This window comes from Panthera uncia (assembly GCF_023721935.1).
Source record: "Panthera uncia isolate 11264 chromosome B2 unlocalized genomic scaffold, Puncia_PCG_1.0 HiC_scaffold_24, whole genome shotgun sequence".
Taxonomy (NCBI): domain Eukaryota; kingdom Metazoa; phylum Chordata; class Mammalia; order Carnivora; family Felidae; genus Panthera; species Panthera uncia.
Genome location: NW_026057580.1, coordinates 109,004,464 through 109,026,444, shown reverse-complemented (window position 1 = coordinate 109,026,444; position 21,981 = coordinate 109,004,464). Strand labels below are relative to the sequence as shown.

Genomic DNA, 21,981 nt, shown 5'->3' with positions numbered 1-21,981 from the left:
TCCAGCCTCCAACACGACTTTTCCAGCCACAAACCCCTCCAAAGATCATGAACCTTCAAGTCAAAGAAACCCAAGATCAAATTCCAACTTCTAGACTATTCACTAGCTGTGTGACCCTGAACAAATTTTTCGGTTCAGTTTCCCACTCTAGAAACATCAATATTGGATTGAGCTAACCTGGGAAGGCTAAGGGTACAACGTGCCCTTGACACCCAGGGCTCATGTACATGAGCAGTGCAGTGCTCTGGGACTAAGGGCTGAGAGGACGTTTCACACCCGTGACAATTAGTATCTGTTTAGGATACTGGTAAGTCACGTTAATTCTCTTAAGTCCATACCAGTACTTTCCCCTGCATTGACCTTTAACCCTTGCTCCAAAAATCTTTGATAGCAGATTTAAAAATCACATGACCAAAGCTCAAATGGTTTTTGACTGCTACTGATTCCATAGGCAGATTCTCAACTTCAGGTAAGTAAAGCCACATAAACTGGAATATGCCACACACACTGATTGAGTATAGATCCGGCTAGATTCAGAATGCTGCGCGTTTTCTACCAATTCAAAGGCATAATTATTTCCAAAACTTTAAACCATTCTAGGAGAAGGACAGGCCTATACAAGCGACTTTATATTTTCTTACTGATGTGTCTCATCATCACTGACAGCAGCATCAACACCACCGTTGTAGCCTGCTGTTGAGGAGGACGCTGCCCTGGCACAAGACCCCCGTGTACCTGAGGCTGGGGCAGCCCCTGGGCTTGCAGGAAAGGGGAGCTCTGAATGGACTGGAGAACAGAGGGAACATGGCCACTAAGAGCAGCTGCCTCCCCAACTCTACTTAAGCCGGAATCCTGGAGGCCATGTCCTCTGGCATGTAAGACTTTGGGAGAGCTTCTGGCCTTCTCTCGGTTTTTGCCAGAACTTCTTTCTAAACTAATAGGGGACCCAGAATGCAAAGGGGAATGTGGCTAAAATGGCATTTCCTAAAATACCAAAGAGAAATAGGAAGATACTCAACAGCTAAGGACTAAAATAATTAAGATTTTTAATAGACTAATATATTTTAAAAAATCACAAAGCCAAAGGAGACACAGTAAACGTCCAGTTATGCTTTTTGTTACACACACACACACACACACACACACGCACGGATTAAAAGAGAACTCGAGCTCTTTAACTTATTACCTAAAGAATTACCTTCCTTATCCACAAAACCAAGACATGAGGACCTACCTCCAAGAGCTGTATTAACAATTAAAGGAGAGGCTACCTTTAAGCAATTAGCACTGTGCCTGGTACATTTAAGGCTCAATAAACGTTAGCCATCGTTATTTATATTCTTTAAAACCACACTGAAGAAGGAGAAGCAAAGTTTTCATGGAACCGCGGGGGCTTTACCTTGTGACAATCACACTGATGGTGATGAGGACAACAGCAGCTAACAATTATTCGAGATTTGCTATTTGCCAGACACTAAGTGCTTCATTCATCGAAAAAAAGGGTCTTTTCGTCTGACATGAACCTCATGAAAGAAGTATTATTTCAGAGAGGAAGAAACTGAGGCACAGAGCTTGAGGAACATGCCTACGGTCAATCAGTTAGCAAGCAGTAGAAGTGGGTTGGGAACCAACATATTCCTTCCCCAGAGTCCTCACATTTAACCGCGCTCCCACTCTGCTCCTCCCACAAGGGCTATTTTCTGGACGCCACCCCATAGCTGCTAGTTCTCAACCTGAGGTTGGGGTTCAGGAATCTCCACTTTTAATGCACTGCCCAAATTAGCCTGCAAAGTAAGAACTGTTGACTAAAGACAATGTAGTATTTTCATTAAAGCTTGATAATTAAGAAATTGCTACGTTGTGGGTTTTAGGGTATTATGCCATCACCCAGCAGTATCCTTGGTGGAAAATTTTGCTGTGTCATTAACAAGAGCTGGTTTCCCATGCCTTGATGGTTGGAAAATAGGTAGAACATGAGTCTATCCAGCCCTTACCTATCCTGCTGTCAGGAATGGTCCTATTACTGTGACCACAGGAGCAGCTCAAAAAGGTCACCATCCACTTTGGAAAGAAGCAGAGTTGGCACGGGCCTCACATCCTCTCTGACCACTGACTCTTACTGCCAAATCCCAAACCCCTTCCTCCCTGGACCAGAGAGCTGACCGCTCCAGGCACACGAGCCAGAGACCTGGACATTCAGGGCTGCAACTCACATTTAGGGCCCGAGTTCTCAAGCTGGAGGGAAAGGGATTTGAAAACTCCCCTAAGACGGATTTTGTGTGGTGTATGTATTTTTCTGGGAAGAGGATCCCTAGCTTTCACCAGATTCTCAAGGACCCTCCAAAAAGCTAAAGCCTAAAAAACTAAGAGGGATAATAATACCAAAAATGGGACTCGCCAGTAATGAGAACATAACTTCATAAAGATTTAAAACCAGAGTAGCTACAATCTTTATCTAAGTAACTGAAATAAAAGTATAATTACTAAAAATTCCCAAATACAGTTTGTGTCCAAATTGTATATGCAATAAACCTTAGGTTGCCTCCAGTCTAAAAAGTTCTCTGATCAGGACACCTTGCATTGTTAGACACAGGCTTTAATTAAAGGAGTAGCATGAGGGACGCAAATGGCATGATCACAACCTGCTGAAACAGAATTTATGAAACCCATATGCTGTATAAACAGGTAGAGTTTGTTTTCGCCAAAGAGCGAAGGAAGGTGCCAGAAAGATCCTGCCTCGTGCCTGTCTTGCCAGCTCATCCCTAAAGCTGTACAGAGAATCACTTTTAAAAAGTTCTCCCTGAAATGCCTTTGGACTAAAAGCTAAAACTACCAAAGGGCAAAAAAGAAAGAAGGCTAGAAAACAAACAAAAAGTGGGGTGCCTGGGTGGCTCAGTCAACTAAGCATCCGACTCGACTTCAGCTCAGGTCATGATCTCATGGTTCCTGAGATGGAACCCTATGTCAGGCTCTGTGCTGACCACGCAGAGCCCGCTTGGGATTCTCTCTCTGCCCCTCCATATCTCTCTCCCTCAAAAATAAATAAATACATATTAAAAAAAAAGAAAAAGTAACAGAAAAGACATAACAAAAGAAAACAAGAGCCAGCTCTAGAGGACTTTGTGGCTGTTGTTTTGCATTGTACCGGTAACACTTTGAAAACTCAAGAAGCAAAAAGGATTCTGTTGAATTTTTTTTTTTTACCATGAACACGTATTACTTTAATAACCTTTAAAAAGAAGTAAAAGGGATCATTCATTTGGTCTATGAACTTAATTCTCTTTCCCCATTCCAGTTGTCATTTGTAGAGTCCCCTTCCTATCACCTTTACTAATCTTCAATGAAAAGTAAACAGAATTCAGGCGCTCCTTCTCTAAGAAATAACAAAAATCATCTGAATTTTTCAGAGGTTCCCTGATAATTTTAAAAATATATATTCCAGGTAAGTATTGTTAGTGACTATAGGAAAAATTTTACCTTTAAAGAGTCAACTAAATTTCTCTTTTGAAAAAAAGAGGAAAAAGGAAACAGCAGAAATTTAGGATTACCATCAATTACGTTGAAATTATAGTAAAATTTATTAAAGCAAAATTTATTTCTTAAGCCATTTACATTAAAGCAAACCTTGGGGCACCCAGCTGGCTCAGCGGGAAGAGCACACGACTCTTGATCTCAAGAGTTTTAAGTTCAAGCCCCATGTTGGGCGTGGAGATTACTTAAATAAATAAAATCTTAAAAAAATAAAATAAAACAAACACCTCGAATTCCCAAGGACATTCTGAGGATAATCCTCCCACTGCCTTTCTCTAGAGGAAGCGAAGGTTGAGAACGACAGCTCTAAAGCAAAGATGATATTCCAAATACTTGCCAAGTGGTAAAATGGTGGGCGCCAGGGTCTTGGAGTCCCCTGCTGTGCAGGATATTAACCACACAGCTGGAGAATCCTTGGGTCCCAGTAAAGAGAGGGAGGACCCTCTGAATGTGCTGGGCCCGGGGACTATTCCCGAACAACTCTGAACTACTGAGTTTACACAGTGGTTCTCCGAGGACGGTCCCTGGGTCAGTAGCAACAGAAGCATCATGTGGGAACTTGTCAGAAATGAAAATTATCAGGCCACACTCCAGACTGAAGAAGCAGAAACTCTGGGAGTAGGGTTCAACAACCTGTGTTTTAACAAGCCTTCCAGGGCATTCCAATGCACAATGCACTTGAAAAACACTGGGTTAACAAATGGAAAGCCCCACACCTATGGCCTTAAGGCATGAATATCAGCCTACCTGGGGAGCAAAATGTAGCTCTATTATATATCAACAGTAGTAAAGGAGATAGTGAGCCCTTAGATTAAAGTCGAATTGAGATCAAACCCAAGCCCTACCACATTCAGGGAAAACTTGCTTGCTATATGATCTCTCAGGGTTGTTAATAAAAAATGAAATAATATCCGTGGGCCATGCAAAAATAAAAGATTGGAAAGCAGTGGCTGGTATTTCTGCTCTCCAATGGTGCTCAAACATTAGGATGCATCAGAATAGGCTATAAAGTTAAATGCAGATTCCTAGGTTCCCCAAAGACAACAGGTTTTTTTTAAATATTTATTCATTAGTGAGCAAAAGAGACAGAGCGCAAGTAGGGGAGGGGCAGAGAGAGAGGGAGACACAGAATCTGAAGCAGGCTCCAGGCTCCGAGCTGTCAGCACAGAGCCCGACGTGGGGCTGGAACCCACGAACTGAGATCGTGACCCGAGCTGAAGTTGGACGCTTAATCAACTGACCCACCCAGGCACCCCGAGAACAGTTTTAAAGAGAGAATTGAGCAAATACACCAGGTGACTTTTTTTAATGTTTACTTATTTTTGAGAGCGAGCGAGCAAGAGCGTGAGAGCAGGGGAGGGGCAGAGAGAGAGTGGGGGGGGGGAACAGAGGATCGAAAGTGGGCTCTGCGCTGACAGCAACAGCCCAGTGTGGGGCTTGAACCCACAAACTGTGAGATCCTGACCTGAGCCAAAGTCAGACACAACCGAATGAGCCACCCAGGTGCCCCACCAGGTGATTCTGATGCAGATAATCCCCTGTTTTTCACTGTAGAAAACCGTGGCTGTACAAAGGCAGTTGATGCCCACCCTAGTAAATTGTAAAAGTCACCCTATCATTTCAAACATCTGCAGATACTCATCTTATGGAACACAACATACAGAGACCCTATTACTCTAAGATTTGTTAAATCAAAGAAATTAATGAAGGAAGAACTTTAATGCCATATATAAGTTATGTTGTAGTTTATTCTCTGTACTTTAACAAATTGAAATGAGCACTGATAGACAAAAAGGCAGCTGAGAGTAGCAAAAAAAAAAAAAAAAAAAAAAAAAAAAAAAAAAGAAGAAAAGAAAAGAAAAAGAAAGAAGAGAAGAAAAAAGAAAAGACCCAAGAAAGAGAAATTCCCCAGTCTCCCTCATGTCAGAATTAAATTCAAGGAAAGACGACTGTGTAAAAAAGAGAATGAGCCTTGACAACACTTTAGTTGCACATCCTTTTCTGTCCTCAACCTCATCCCTGACTCCCGACAGAGGAGGGGTATCGGACAGGAAGGGGAAGGGCCTCACGCAGGTGCACGTGAGAGGTCTACACAGTGTCCCCGTCTATGAAGGGACAGGCTTCCTCCTCCACCAGCTGAGAACGCGTGACGGGGGCAGAGAACCAGAGACCACGTCCCCAGTGCAGCCAAGGGCCAGGACATCTCGTTCAATCCCGTAACTCCGTGTCTATTAGAGGAACTGAGGGAGATGAGGACAGAAGGAAAAGAAAGGAAGGGGAGGAAAGGAACTTGGAAAGCTCATGAGTTAGAAACACAGGAAAGGGCATGGAGTTACCTGATATTTAGACTAAATCCTGCTCTTAATGTGTTTGAAGTTTTTCTTCAGCTTTTAATACAATGTCTCTTAAGCGACGTAGTATTTTCCTCTTCTCTCAGTACTGCAGACGGTCACGGCCAACTGATTCGATCTTCCGCACATTTCTAAACATGCCCCATGGTCTGGTAAGCAGATGCCCGACAGCATATGAACGAGCCTGAAACCAGGACCAGGCTTCCCCCACACTCCAAGCCAACTGCTTCCTGGGTTGTTCTTCTCAGGAGGAACCTTCCATCACCCTTCTAAGGTAAGGTGAGTATTAAAAATATTGTTATTATTGGGGCGCCTGGGTGGCTCAAGCTCAGGTCACGATCTTGCGGTTCATGAGATGGAGCCTCGCTTTGGGCTCCACGCCGACAGCAAGGGATTCTCTCTCTGCCGCTCTCTTTCTCTCTCAAAATAAATAAACATCTTTTTAAAAAATACTGTTACTACTATATAATCCCTAATGTCCCAGTTTTATTTTCCTTTGATTCTGGTAATTGAAAGAAAAAAATATTTTAAAAATATTTTTAGGGGCACCTGGGTGGCTGTTGGTTAAGCATCCGACTTCGGCTCAGGTCATGATCTCACGGTTCACGAGTTCAAGCCCCGCATCAAGCTCTGTGCTGACAGCCCGGAGCCTGGAGCCTGCTTCTGATTCTGTTTCCCTCTCTCTCTGCCCCTCCCCCACTCATGCTCTGTCTCTGTCTCAGAAATAAACAAACATGAAAAATTAAAAAAATTTAAAAAATTAAAAAAAAAAGAAATCAGTCTAGGACTGGGCCTTGCTCAGACCTCAAAGCAACTTAAAAGTTTTCTCCTTAGGTGCTCACAAGCTCTTTAAACTTAAAAGGAAATCCCCCCTAGCAATGGTTCAAAGCCTAAGACAATTGCAGAGAGGGTAAGCAAGACCAAAGGAGGAGATTCAAAATTCAAACATAACCCAAGGCTGCACTAGTATTCTCCTTTAAAACAGAATAATTTGTATCAACCTACATTCCAATAGTTTTTATTATCAAGTTAATTAATAGACTCCTGTGTTAATATCTATCTAAATGCTAGGCAATTAATGGCGACAAACTATAGATGTCCTTCTCTTTGCTTTTTCGTAACAAAATCCCACAAATGAGGTGAGCACTAGAGCGACTTGACACAGGGCTCGTACGAGTAATTTCCCCCCAAAAGCTGAAAAAGGAGCAGCTTATAAATTAACATTGTGTCACAGAAGTAGGAAGAAACATAGGTTAAATAACTAACTAACAATAATAATAAAGAGATATTTGTGCCACAATGGATCACTGCCAGTATTCGTAATGAAACCTCAGAACTCCTTTTAAAAAGTGACTTGAGTGGCAAGTTATTAATTCTAAAGTATTTTACACTCATGCTTAAATGCTATCTTCTTTTCAAAATGATGCCCATTTGCCAAATACTTTCAAGTTTACCATAACTCCTTTTGAAAACTGCTGACCGTGAAGATGTCTAAATAAAGCGGTATTTTAGAAAATACGATCGAAATGCTAGTACCAAAGTAGACTTAAGAGTTCCACGTGGTTCGATGTTTGGTAATCCAGTGCTAAAAGTTAACTGCTCAGTTTGTACTATTTTCTGTTTAAAGAAATTATTGAATAACCTTTTATTTCATTAAAAAAATTTTTTTAACGTTTATTTATTATTGAGAGACAGAGAGACACAGAGCATGAGCAGGGGAGGGGTAGAGAGAGGGGGAGACACAGAATCGGAAGCAGGCTCCAGGCTCTGAGCTGTCAGCACGGAGCCGGACGCGGGGCTCAAACTCACAAACTTCGAGATCATGACCTGAGCCAAAGTCGGTCGCTTAACCGACTGAGCCACCCAGGCGCCCCCCAACCCCCACCTTTTATTTCATTTTTAATCAGTGAGGAAAAGCGGCCTAAGTCACCAGTTCCAGGCACAATTAACACGTTCCTTCTAAACGACCCTGACTATTTTAACCAGACTTCCAGGCTAATTCAGTTCCATTCATGGTTGGACGTTACCTCTCTTCTCACTAACAAAGAGTTGGTCCTGCCCCAAGATCATTTCTTCTCTCACCAGAAAACTCTTACTCATCCTTCAAAACTTCCTCTGACACACCTTTACCAACATCCAGTCACAGCTTGAAAACGCACGTCTCCCACCGTACTGTCATTTTCTGGCCATGCCGACCCTTCCTTCAACCAGCAGCTCCCTCAGATGAGATACGTGATTGATTAATCGCTGAATTCCCAACATATAAAACATTCTCAGTCACAAAGGCCTTCAGTAAATGGTTTATGTTCTCCTTTTTTCTTCTTCAATTTTCCCAATAAACCAGAGGTAGAAAAGGGAAAAAAATTTAAAAGATAAAGTTGTACCTTGTATGCATTCCTAATACTCAGTATTTTTCAAGAGTCAGACAGCTCTATCAGCTAGAAGAAAAACTATACCTAAAAAGGCAAAGTGCGAAATTCTCTCACTGCTTTATACTTGGGTTTTCAAAAAGATTCATCCTGATATATTCTCTTTAAATAAACTGGAACTTATCTGAATGGAGTTACTTCCTACAAATCTTCTCTAAGGAAAGAAAAGATTGTTCTGGCTATGAAAACAACATTGTAGTTCAGAGCCACGAGAACAGAGAAAAGGTTCTGGCTGCCAAACGTCACAGTCCTAGGGATGGAGCTGAATCAACAGAAGACCACTGTCAAAGGAAAGGGGGTGGACAGTCAGGCTGGTTTCTGCACCACGCGGCTCCCTGCAGGTTACCGGATTCTTGGAACACTGCCTCTGACACCTAACAGGTGCATCCAGTAGGAGCCACTGGGTGAAAGGCCCCCGAGAAGCCGGTGCCACAAGAGAAAGCAGGACCACTTTCTTCTCTAGCATCTCTCGACACTGGAGCTGAGAGGAAGAGGGATTCGAGATAAAAAGGAAAAGATTATGAGTCTACAGGTACAAGGAGGAGAGAGAAAGGTGATGAGACTTTGCCAGGAGGGGACAGCGAACCAGGAAATAAACCGGGACATAATACTTCATGACCCGAAATTGATAAAATGGAAGGCAAGTGGAAACTTTAAAACAAAACAAAACAAAACAAAAAGTAAGAACTTTTGGCATTAAAGGAGGTTCTCCCTCCTATACAACAATATCAAATCTTAGCTAAAGCAGTTTGAGGAAGTAAGCAAGGATGCAAAAACACTTTAAAATGGAAGCAACTTCGTCAAATAGCTATTCTTTAAAAAAAAAAAAAAAAGCCTTAAAAATGAATACCCTTTAAGAAGGAAATGTCAGAGGGACGCCCTGGGCGGCTCAGTTGATTGAGCATCCGACTTTGGCTCAGGTCATGATCTCACAGTTCATGGGTTCGAGCCCCTCGTTAGGCTCTGTTGTGGACGGCTCAGAGCCTGGAGCCTGCTTCGGATTCTGTGTCTCCCTCTCTCTCTGCCCCTCCCCCCACTCACATTCTGTCTCTCTCTCTCCAAAATAATAAATATTAAAATATTTTTTTAAAAAGAGAAGGGAATGTCAGAGGGCTGAGTAAATACAAAGTTTGCCAAATGAAGAGTCCACTTCACTGTTCACTAGTTATTCCCTCAGTCTATGACAGGAAGAATCAAGCAGGCCTATTCTTACATTGTAGTTCTAGTTCTGCCCCCCTAAAATGAGCAGAGAAAAAGAAACAAATGGTAATGGAAGCAAACAATAAGAATCTGGGATAATTTAGGAGCCTCTGAGTTGAAGGTAAATCAAAAAATTATACATGTCCAGCTGTGCACTTCTTGTTGATGAAATCAAATTTCTATGATCTATTCAGTCTATAACCACAATAACACATCAGGCAAGTTCTATATCTAGTTCAAAATTCTGTGAAGTCTCTTTAACACTGCTGGGGCTCAAAAAACAACTATGTAGAATCCTTACTAAAAATAATGTAAGTATTATTAGAAAAATAAATATTAAAATGTATATAAGTGAGCTGGCTGGGGATATCACTTCTTAAAAACTTCTGGAGAGGAATTTGGTAAAACACCATGTCTTTAAAATGTTCTTTTACCCAGAAATACCACTGGGGAAGTTTACAGGAGGTAAAAATATATGCATGTGGGCACACACATACATGCACACACAGGGCATAATGGAATCACCTATAAAAATGTCCAATAAAGCACTGTCTGCAATATCAAAAGAATTTTCCAAGTCTAAATACTTGGCAGTAAATGTTTATCTTCTTCAACACTGTAAAGTCCACTTACTATGTACTAGTAAATTTTAAAAAGTATATATTTTTGAACAATTAAGTCAAAGGATGCCTGAGTGGCTCAATTGGTTGGACATCTGACTTTGGCTCGCTCAGGTTGTGATCTCACAGCTCGTGGGTTGGAGTCCCGCATCGGGCTCTGTGCTGACAGCTCAGAGCCTGGAGCCTGCTTCAGATTCTGTGTCTCCCTCTCCCTCCCTCCCTCCCTCCCTCCCTCTCTCTCTCTCTCTCTCTCTGCCCCTCCCCAGCTCATGCTCGCTCTCTCTCTCTCTCTCTCTCCATCTCTTTCTCTCTCTCTCAAAAAATAAGCAAATAAACTGAATGATTAGGTCAACATGTAAATCCTGTGTTTCTACTTTGTGCTCAGTACTGGGGACACAGTGACGACAAAACAAAGTCCTTTCCCTCATAAAGCTTATATTCTAATGGGGGAACCACAGAAGAAAACAGGGGAAGTATGTAATATGCCACATAGTGATCGGGGCCATGGAGAAAAGGAAAGCACGGTCAAGTGAAAAGGAGAAAGAGGGTTGCTTTGTTGTACACACAGTGGTCAGGGAAGGAGGCTTGCCTGATGAGCTATCATCTGAGTAAAGACCTGGAAGAAGTAAGTCTTCCTTGGAAGACTTCCAAGGAAAAGCCCTGTGGCCATCTGGAAGAAGAGCCTTCCAGACAGAGTGAACAATAAGTAAAAATGCCTTGAGATGAGCGCAGCAAGATGGCCAGGAGGGGACGGGGAGGGTGCACAACCCGGTGGCACCAGGCACCATAAAGCATCTATCTGGCTGCTGTATTCTATAGTGAATAAGGGCACTAGAAGGTGGGGACCAGTTAGGAGCTACTGGAACACTTCAAGTAAGACATCATGGTGCCTCGGCCCAATATGGTAGCAATAAAACCAGCGAGAACTACTTAGATACTGACTATATTTTGAAGGTAGAATGGGTTGGAAAGAAAGAGATTATGAGGCACCCAGGGGGCTCGGCTGGTTATGCATCTGACTTTGGCTCAGGTCATGATCTTACGTCTTGTGAGTTCAAGCCCCACATGGGGCTCTGTGCTGACAACTCAGAGCCTAGAGCCTGCTTTGTAGTCTGTGTCTCCCTCTCTCTCTCTGCCCCCTCCTCCACTCATGCTCTGTCTCTCTCAAAATAAATAAACATTAAAAAAAATCTTAAAAAGAAAGAAAGAAAGAGATTAAGGAGTTCAAAGTTTCTGTCCAAAGTGTTACAGAAAATCTGAGATAGAGGGAAAATACAGAAGACCAGGTTTGTGGAGGAAGAAGTGAGTCCTGAGTATTACTTTGGATATACAGAGTTTCAGAAGCCTGTTTCAGAGTTTCAGAAGACATTCATTTGGAGATGCCAAGTAGGAGCTGGGCACACAGTTACAGAATGGAGGAGAGAGGTCCAAGTTGCAGAAATAGATTTAAAAATCATAGCCTCTATCTAGACGACACTCCAAAGCCACAAGGCTAAATGAGATCACACAGGTAAGGTGTGTAAAGACAAAAGAGAAGTGGCTCCAACACTGAGCCCTGACCACAGGCCAACATTTGAAGGTCAGGGAGACAAAGAAAAGCCAGCAAAGGAGAGCACAGAGTGGCCAGCAAGGTAAAAGGAAAGGCAGGAGAGAGTGGCATTCCAGGAAACAAGCAAGAAAGGTGCTCCAAGAAGGAAAATGCCATCACCTGCATCAAATGCTCCTGACAGGCGACATCGGGAAGCAAGACAATTGCCGGCTGGACTGCACAACAGGTAAAAACATGGGCAGCTTTGAAAAGAGCTGTGTCAGCAGAGTGGGCAAAATAAAAGCCTGTCCGGAGTCAATTCAAAGGATAAGCAGTAAATGGCAACGGTGACTGAAGAGAGAACTGTTATTGGTTCGGTCAAGAAAGGTGGGTTTTTTCGGTCACTCCTATTATAGGTGTTCAACCACGCAAGGCTGAACGCGTGCATGGCATGGTTGAATTCTGATGGGAGTGACCAAAAGGGAAAGTGATGGTGGTGTTAGAGAAGGGACACGGGAAAGCTATATGCACACAGAACGTGAGATTTCAACCAGAATACACCAGAAGGCACAGGGTATGTGCAGACACAGGTTGGTTGGTACATTAAGTTCTCCTGATTGCTTGTATTTCTTCAACGAAGAAGGAAACAACATCACCAGCTCAAAACGTGGAGAGCTGAAGACCGAGGGGAACGTGCAACAGCCCTGGGGCAAGTGGAGATACAGGACACGTGTTAGCTGACATCAGCAGTCATGAACTTAAAGCAGTAAGAGTCTTCCCTGTGTCCTTCCCTACCCCATGCCCCTGGAGGAGGCAAGGAGATGGGTTTCACCAGGGTTGCTTAAGCAGGTTTGTAAGACCGGGAAGGGAGGGGACGGCATAATGTAATTAAGAGTAGACACAAAAGAGTAAGGACGGTGACAGACTTGGAATTTTTGCTGGGCAAGGAGGGTGGCACGAGAGCTGTGGGAACCAGTGAAAACGAAAGAGCAACTGACTGTGTCTCACCAAGCTCTGAGCCACCCTAGAGACACTCAGAATATCTAATCTGCTCCACGGCTGAAACCGGTAGTTCCACGGGGCGCCTGGGTGGCGCAGTCGGTTAAGCGTCCGACTTCAGCCAGGTCACGATCTCGCGGTCCGTGAGTTCGAGCCCCGAGTCAGGCTCTGGGCTGATGGCTCGGAGCCTGGAGCCTGTTTCTGATTCTGTGTCTCCCTCTCTCTCTGCCCCTCCCCCGTTCATGCTCTGTCTCTCTCTGTCCCAAAAATAAATAAAAAACGTTGAAAAAAAAATTAAAAAAAAAAAAAAAAAAAAAAAAACCGGTAGTTCCTTTTATTTTGTCATTAATGTAGCATCTTTTACGCAGTATTTTAAAATATTACACACATTACAGGTTTACTGTAGATCATTTAAAAGATACACACAGGGTCAAAAGAAAAGCTTCAACGGCATAGATAGCATTCTTACTGATTTGCACTGTGTATGTGTACTTCATTTTCAAGTTTAGGATACACTGCCTCACTTGGCGGTAACTTCCCTTTTTATTGAACATCTGTGAACATGTTACTAAAATGTCCTATACTTTCATTTTATATAATTGCTGTTGTGTGGTAATAAATCTCATGGATTTGAACCCTGCTCATGATTTCGAGTTGTCCATGCAATGTACCTGTAAGGCCTCATTAGCTCAGCAGAGTTCACGGACGGTTACTACACACACAGGTGCTGGCCTCTGACTGTTACACAAGTCTGCTCACATAGACATGTCTGTGTGTTTACTTAGGAAACACAGTAGTTTACTATGAACTACTCTCCACCCTTCCCATTACATTTGGGACATCAGACTGATGTCTGAGATTTTATTAAGAGGCACCTCATATTACATATGAATTTTATTTCAGAAAAAATAAGGAAGCATAGGAGTTATATGTGTTGACAAGATTTCAAGACAGTTGTCACAAGTTTAAGAAACTCCAGTGAAATGTAGTGGGTGGAGGGCAGGAATGTGAGGTTATCCTACAACATGACAAGATGTTCCACACTACTTTCAAAAGTCCGCCTTTCATCTAGATTTAAACAAAATCACACAAAAAGCTAATTGTTTGTTGGAGCTTAAAACTGAACTCCATTTTGCATATAAAAACAAACTATTCTTAAAATAATTTTATTATAGGGCACTTGCATGGCTCCGGTGGTTAAACATCTGACTCTTCAATTTCAGCTCAGGTCATGATCTCACAGTTCGTGGGTTCGAGCCCTGCGTTGGGCTCTGTGTTGACAACGCGAAGCCTACCTGGGATTCTCTGTGCCCCTCTCTCTGCCCCCTCCCCCCCCCGCCAACTTAGCATGCACACACACACATGCTCTCTCTCTAAAATAAATAATCATTAAAAAATAATAATTTTATTACACACTGAAATTTCCAAGACTAAAACTACTCTATATATTAAGGGAAGATTATACTTTGTTTTGTTCAGATTTTGACCAAGAGTTGCTCGCCATCTTAAAAGATGAATCACCACTGACAACCCTGCTGAAAATACTGGAGTTGCCGGGACGCCTGGTGGTTAGAATCGGACTCTTGATTTCAGCTTAGGTCATGATCTCAGGGTCGTGAGATCAAGCCCTTTGTCGGGCTCCACACTGAGAGTGGAGCCTGCTTAAGTTCTCTCTCTCTCCCTCTGCCCCTCCTCCACTTGTGCTCACTGACATGCTTGCTCTCTCTCAAAAAAAAAAAAAAAATTATATATATATAAAAAAAGACATCAGAGCTGCTAATGCAACATTCTTCTCGTAGCTGCCAAGTTCAGTGACCCCACAGACACATGTAAGTGCCTATGTGTAATCATGCTTAAGCATTTAATTTATATAATAGTTTATTCACATAGTTAGTACATCATTCTGCCTTGCTTCAAATTTTGTGTAGGTAACATATTATCTACAAATTTTATGTAGCTAACGTATTAACTATGAAATTTCCAAAGAACAAAGGAGACATTAGAAAAATTTCATTACAAAATGGGAATGTACTCTCTGTATGTTATAAACTACTATATTACATGCTTATTATCATCTTAAACTGTGTTAAGGATATCCAAAAAAGAACCAGAAAAATGGAAGAGGACCAGTTCCAGCCATATGGCAGATTAGATATTCTAAATGTCTATTGATTTAAATATCTAAAATACTAAAAAAATGCCTTTTAAACGGATCACAGACTTGGCATGAATGCGATTAAAACCAAAAACAAACAGAAAGTAAAGCAAGAACACAGAAAGTAAGAGCGGTACAGTAGAAGCTGGCTTGCTATAGATTTTAACTTTCCATTTCTGGACTATACAGGGAACAGAGAAAAGGAAAAGTCTATGGCCTGCCAAAAGGGCGTAAAATATGAGACCATACATCTCAAATAAATCAGGGACTAAGAGGGGCTATGCCCATTATTGGAGAATATGAAAACCCACTAAAGAGAACAGAAAAATACCTGTCTTGAACTTGATACTCAGAGGTAGGAGGAATTTAAAAATGGCTCCACTGAGAATTAGCAACCACAGACTAACCTTCATCAGGGTTTCTGGTCAAAATTAACACTTAATGGTGTGGTCTGCAAAAACCTCAAGAAGATAATTCTATGTAAAGTGGTCCCAAAGGCCATCACCACCTGAACCCACTGATCAATCTTAACACCACTACTGTGGGACAACAAAACATTGATGTTTATTCTGATGTAATACACTCACCGCATCGCCTATGAGGTACTCAAATCACGTTAGTCAGTAATGATGTGTAACAAACTGCCTGAAACTTGGGTGACCTAAAAAGCCACCGGCATGTTCTATGCTCACAAATTTTGTCAGTAAGGAATCTGACCCGGGTGTAAAGGCGAAGGCTGGTCTCGGTCATTGGACGAGCAGGGCTAGAACCACTTGGAGGCTTCCTTACTCACAGAGAGGGTCGTACACCCCTCATCTGAACAGAAACAATGCCCTACATTTTGGGGACATGATTTACCACAACCACACGCACAAAAAATCGTTGACCTTACAGGATTAGAGAGGCTAGATGAACACATTAAACTGCAGCAAAAGAAAACTCCAAGCCAAGCCATTTCACAAGGCAGTTGACTCAGTTTTCCAAGGTGTCAAAGGCTCTAATGGGGATGGGGAAGAAGAAACCGTTCCAGATAAAAAGACTTAAGGACCAAATCAATGGATTACATGTCTTTCTGAATTCTGCTTGGGGAAAAAAAAAACCCAAAATACTATAAAGGCATTCTGACAACAACTGGGGATATCTGAACATGACTAGGCTAGTAAGTGCGAGACACCCACTGTATCATTCTGTTTATCAGCCCAGTAAGAATTTTTGTACAATAAGACTCAAAATGTGGTTCCAGATGACTGGCGTCCACAGGCAACTGGCAAAAACATACATCGTTCTTTCCTAGGGAACAGAATATAAACCCAGAGACTCGATAAAACTGTCTTCCAAAAAACAAAAAATGAAGGGAAATAAGAAAATTCTTAGACCCAAAAGAAAACAAAAATAATGCACATCAAAATTGGAGACATTCAGCCAAAGCAATACTTAAGAAGAAATTTTTTGGTCTTCTATTTTGCTTCATCAGACAAACATGTTTTGAATAAGCTAAGCATTCACTTGCTTGAAAAAAGAACAGCAAAATAAACATCAGTAAAATGTAAAGCAGGACAGGGGCGCCTGGGTGACTCAGTCCATTAAGCGTTGGACTCTTGATTTCGGCTCCGGTCGTGATCTCCTATTTGTGGGATTGAACCCCATGTCGGGCTTTGCACTGACAACAGGAAGCCTGCTTGGGATATTCATATCCTCTCTCTCTCTGCCTCTCCTATGCATGCACATGCTCTCTCTTCACACACACAAGATAAGTAAACTTGAAGGAAAAGAATATTAAAAAAGGAAAATGTTACGGATTAAATGCCTTTAACTCTGAATGTCATAGAAATTAATGATGACTATTATATGAACAACCTTCTTAATAAATTTGAAAAACTGGATGAAATAAATTTCTAATGTGTAGGAATATACAAAGTGTTGTGTATACATATATACACATATACATATATACACATATATAAATATAATCTATGTAGATATAAAGGCAGAAAGCTGACTCAAGAAGAAATTGATTACGTGAATACACCTATATTCACAAAGGAAATAAGACCAAAGTCAAAAGTCAGGAAAGGGACAAAAGCTAATAATCAAGAGGTATACCTTCCTTTATGGTTTTACAGATAACTTCTACCATTCAAAAAACAGATAATTCCAAACTTTAACATAAACTCTTCCAGGAGATTTACAAAGGGACTAGTCTCCAATTCATTTTATAAAACTCCCTAATACAGACACCAAAACCTTACTAGGATAATTACAAGTCAATCTCATTCACGAACACTGTCAAGAAACCTAAAGAGAGATCCACAAACTGAGCTCAGTGATGTATAAAAAGATTAATACATCATGTAGCTGGGATGATTCCAGAAAGCATGTTTGGTTTAATACTTTAAAACAAAAAGACACACATAATATACCCCCAACGATGGATTACAGGAGAAAAACAAAGTGTTCATCTCAATAGTTATTAAAATAACACATAAGATAAATTTTGGCATTCATTCATGATAAAATCCCTTCGCAAACTAGAAAAAGAAAGGTACTTCGCTACCTAGTGGTGGGCAGTCACTAAATTAAATAAACAAGTAAACAAACATTATACTTAATGATAAATGCTGAAAGCCTTCTTTTAAGTCTCAGAGAATACAAGAATGGATAACCCTCTCCAACAATGCTTTGGGGAAGCTAGTCTGCAAAAAGATAAGATGAGGGAGAATGGGGTGATTTCTTTTAAAAAAAAAAAGCAGCTTTGTTTTAAAAATTAAGAAAACCTGAAAGAACCTACATGTTGTTAGAATTAACAAGAATTTAAAGAGCTGCTAAACAAAAAAAAATTTAACATATAAATTGCACTAGATTCATATACACTGATAACAGTGAGAAAATGAATTTTGAAAAGGACACAATTTACAGTGGCAACAAAAATATAAAATATAGACAACTAATTCTAACAAAAAAGTACGACTGTTCTTTTTGAAAGAATGTTCTAAAGGAAATTAAAAACACCTAAAAACAATGAAGAACTGGCGTACATTAATAGAAGGACCAAAGAGGGGCACCTGGGTGGCTCAGTCTATTAAGTCTCCAACTCTTAATTTCAGCTCAGGTCATGATTGATCTCATGGTTCGTTAGTTCAAGCCTCACATCGGGCTCTGCGCTGGTGGCACAGAGCCAGCCTGGGATTCTCTCTCTCTCCCTTTCTCTCTGCCGGTCCCCATGTGTGCACTCTCTCACTCTCTTTCTCCAAAAATAAATAAATAAACTTTTTCAAAAAGGGACCCATGAAAAAGAACAAAAACCCCAGAATAACCCCAAACATTATACCTACGGGAATCCAAGCAAATAATAAAAGGGGCATCTCCAATCAATTGGGGAAAGGTAACTGTAATGGTTAATTCTATGGGTCAACTTGGAAAGTGCTTTTGGATGAATTAACATTTAAATCAGTGACTTTGGGTAAGGTGGGTAGTTGAAGCATGAATAGAGCAAAAAGACCAACCTGTCCAAGTAATTCCAGGAATTACTTGGAATTGCAGTCCAGCAGACTGCCTTCAGATTTCATCACCACCATCAGCTCTCCTGAATCTCCACCTGCTGGCTCACAATGCGGGCTCTGGACTTGCCAGCTTCCATAATTGTATAAGCCAATTCCTTACAACAAATCTCTTTATCCTAACCAAATAGGATATGTGAATATGTGTACACACACACACACACACACACACACACACACATTCTGTTTCTCTATAGAGCCCTAACACAATAGCTTACACAAGAGAAGGCACTTAAAGATCTGGCCAAAAAAAAAAAAAAAAAAAAAACAGTTAAGCTGGATTAGGGTAAGTGAAATGTAAAACTGAATCCATAAAAATACTCCCAAAATAACATGGGAGAGCTCCTTTGTAAACTCTGGAGTGTGGAAGGCTCAAACTCACACTTTAAAAAAAAAAAAAAATCCAGAGATCTTAAAAAGAGTGATAATTTTGACTACATACATACCTTTTAAAATTTAAAAAGCCCCTCTGCAAGATCAAACAAACAAATAAACCATAATTAATGTCAAAAGATGAATGACAAGGTGAGGGAGGGTGGTTGGTAACTCATATCACAGGCAAAGATCCAGTCTTCCTAATATATATAGGTTTTTATTAAATCAACTTTTAAAAGACCAACAATTGAATAGAAAAATTCGAGATAAAAAGGTGTGAATTCACAATAAAAAAAAAAGAAATGCAAATGCTTTTAAGTATATAAAACATTCAACAGAACTCAAAACAAGATAAATGCAAATTAAAATTACATTATCAGACTGGCAAAAATCCAGAAGCTTAGTAAAAACCATGCTACTGGCACAAGTGTAGGGAAACCGGTACTCTCACACACTGATAGTGTGAGTATACATTGGTACGACCCCTCAAAGAAACAATCTGGCAATATTTACCAAAACTGTAACTGCATACACCCATTGACACACTAGTCCCACTTCCGGGAATTTATCCTACAGATAGACTCGCACATTAACAAAATGATACATATACAAAGTTCATCTTGGCAGTCTCGTTTGAAGTACAAATAATTTAAACTAATCTAAATGACCATCAAAAGGGAACTGGTTAAATATATCTCGGTGTGTCCATAAAATGAAAGGAAGCTATGAAAAAGAATGAAGGGTTACTTTAATGTGCTCCTTGGGCAAGTTCGACAGAAACCACCCTTAAGTGGGTGGGAGAGGACAACAAAGAACAGAAAAGTGTGCATGTTACAGTATGCCACCATTTGTGGGAAAGTGGAGTAAAAATTTAAATATGGAATCTTGGCACCTGGGTGGTTCAGTCAGTTAAGCATCTGACTCTGGGTTTTGGTCATGATCCTGTGGTTTGTGGATCGTGTCAGGCTCTGTGCTGACAGCATAGAGCCTGCCCGGGATTCTCTCTCTCCCTCCCTCTCTTTCTGTACCTCTTCTGCTTGCACACATACATGTCCTCTCTATCTCAAAACTAAACAAACATTTAATAATTTAATACTAAAATACGGTATCTTGCTCTTTTGTATAAACATACTCCAGAAAGATGCAAGATAACCTACTCACGTGGTTATCTGGCAAAGGGTGAGGTGGGGCTGAACTACTCAGGAGGACTGTGCTGGGAAGCTTATCTGTATCCTTCCCTCATACTTTTTGAAATATACGAATGTATTGATTATTCAAAACATAACACGTTAACAAATGTTAAAGACACAGAGTGAGGTGTCTTCATAGAACCCGAAAATCACTTTTTGTATCAATCCTATTAACAAAAGACACAAAGTATTATTTGCTGACTGATTCCCTAATATAAAAATCAATAGACCACGTTACGCTGTTTGGAAACGAGAAAGTGTACAGAAAAGAATGTTTTGTCTGTTAGGAAATACTGGCTCACTACATTAAATATAGTTGAGCTTTCTGTGGTTTTTAAATGTATGTGAATTCAGAATTACAAATTCTTATTAAAATTTAGCTTGATTTTGAAAATATCCTGTTGGTCATTGTTACGTTGTTTTGGGAGGTGCTAGCCATATCCAAAATGCTAACTCTAATTTCCTAGGCAAACTTCCCAAATCTATCTGAACGTCTAACTCCCTAAATACCGAAGTTCTTCCTGTCAAACAAGACCCTCTGATTCAGCCACATAAATGTCTCTGATCTCCACCTCTTTGTCCCATAATGAACTTACCGAAAGTTAAAAAACATTCTACAGGTGGGGAGTATGAAAACAAGAAAACCTTTCTCATAGAGTTCAAAAAATGTTTTGTCTCCCTCAGAACATACAGGAATGACAATAATTACATTAGAGAGCCATGGTTCTACATATAGTATTTCCTACCATATAATCTGCCACACTCAAATCAATAAAATAATGGTAGTAGCAAAGCCTAAAATAGTCCTAAACCAAGCACATTAAAATAGTATTCATTAAAATAAGATTTCACCTGTAGTATGCTTTAAATATTTAAATGTGAAGGCTATTAAATAACTAATTGCCACGTGACAGAAGACATCAGTGAATGCTTCATAAAGGAAGTAAATTTGAGCTTGGTCTCCAAGGAAATGCCAGGCACTCAGAGTCCTTAATCAGATTGGTTTTACAATCAGAGATTTATTTTAGCACACCAAAGTAAAATACTAACGTAATCTCTCTATTCAGTCCTTCTTAAATTTTGATGGCATGAGAAAACGTCCTGTGTCTACCAAGAAGTTCAATCAGGTGCTGAAAGCCCTTGAAAAAGCCTAGAACTTTATATATCATAAACTCAGACACTAGTTTCTCTCACTTAAAAAAACGATACTGGAAGATTATTTAATTTTCCCACATCTTAATACAAGACTAGACCAAATAACTGAAATATACATTCCTACCTCCATAAATTCCTTCATCTAGTATCAGGATTTTGAAAACATTTACAAAAAAAACCCACAAGATTCTACAGGATTTTCAATCTCTGCTGTTTTAACATGTTTTGTTTAAAGTCATAAACTCTTTAAAACTCTTAAATAGAAGTCACAGGGGAAAAGATTCCAAAGAACCCAAGAAAATACTTAAGAAATCAGCTGAATTAAAATTAAGCTTCCAGGGTGCATGGGTGGCTCAGTCAATTAAGCATCTGACTCTTGACTTAGGCTTAGGTTATGATCTCAAGGTTCATGAGTTCCAGTCCCTCGCTGGCTGACACGGAGCCTGCTTGGGATTCTCTCTCGCCCTCTCTCTGCCCCTCCCCTGCGCACATGCACACGTGCTCTCTCTCAAAATAAACAAAATAAACTTAAAAAAATAAAAATAAATTAAAATAAATTAAGCTTCACATATTTATTTCCTTAACTTTATTTTATTTTTAGAGAAAGAGAGAACATGACAGCACGAGAGGGGAAGGAGGAGAGACAGAGAATCCCACACAGGCTCCGTGCTGTCAGCGCAGAGCCAAACTCGGGGGCCCAACATCACAAAGCGTGAGATCACGACCTGAGCCGAAACCAAGAGTTGGCCACTTAACGACTGAGCCACCCAGGCACCCCAAACTTCATGTATTTTTTTTCACCCTGTTTAGCATCAACAATCTCTTCAACATGTGCAAGCACTTTGAAAACTGAATCATCAATGTCACTGCCTTCCCTCTCCACCCCATGAA

General features: G+C 40.7%; 1 protein-coding gene across 7 annotated transcripts in view; it reads right to left on the bottom strand.

Moving 5' to 3' along the window:
• Positions 1-21,981, bottom strand: part of ARID1B (AT-rich interaction domain 1B) — a 443,672-nt gene that overhangs the window by 287,682 nt on the left and 134,009 nt on the right. The gene's annotated exons all lie outside the window — the stretch shown is intronic.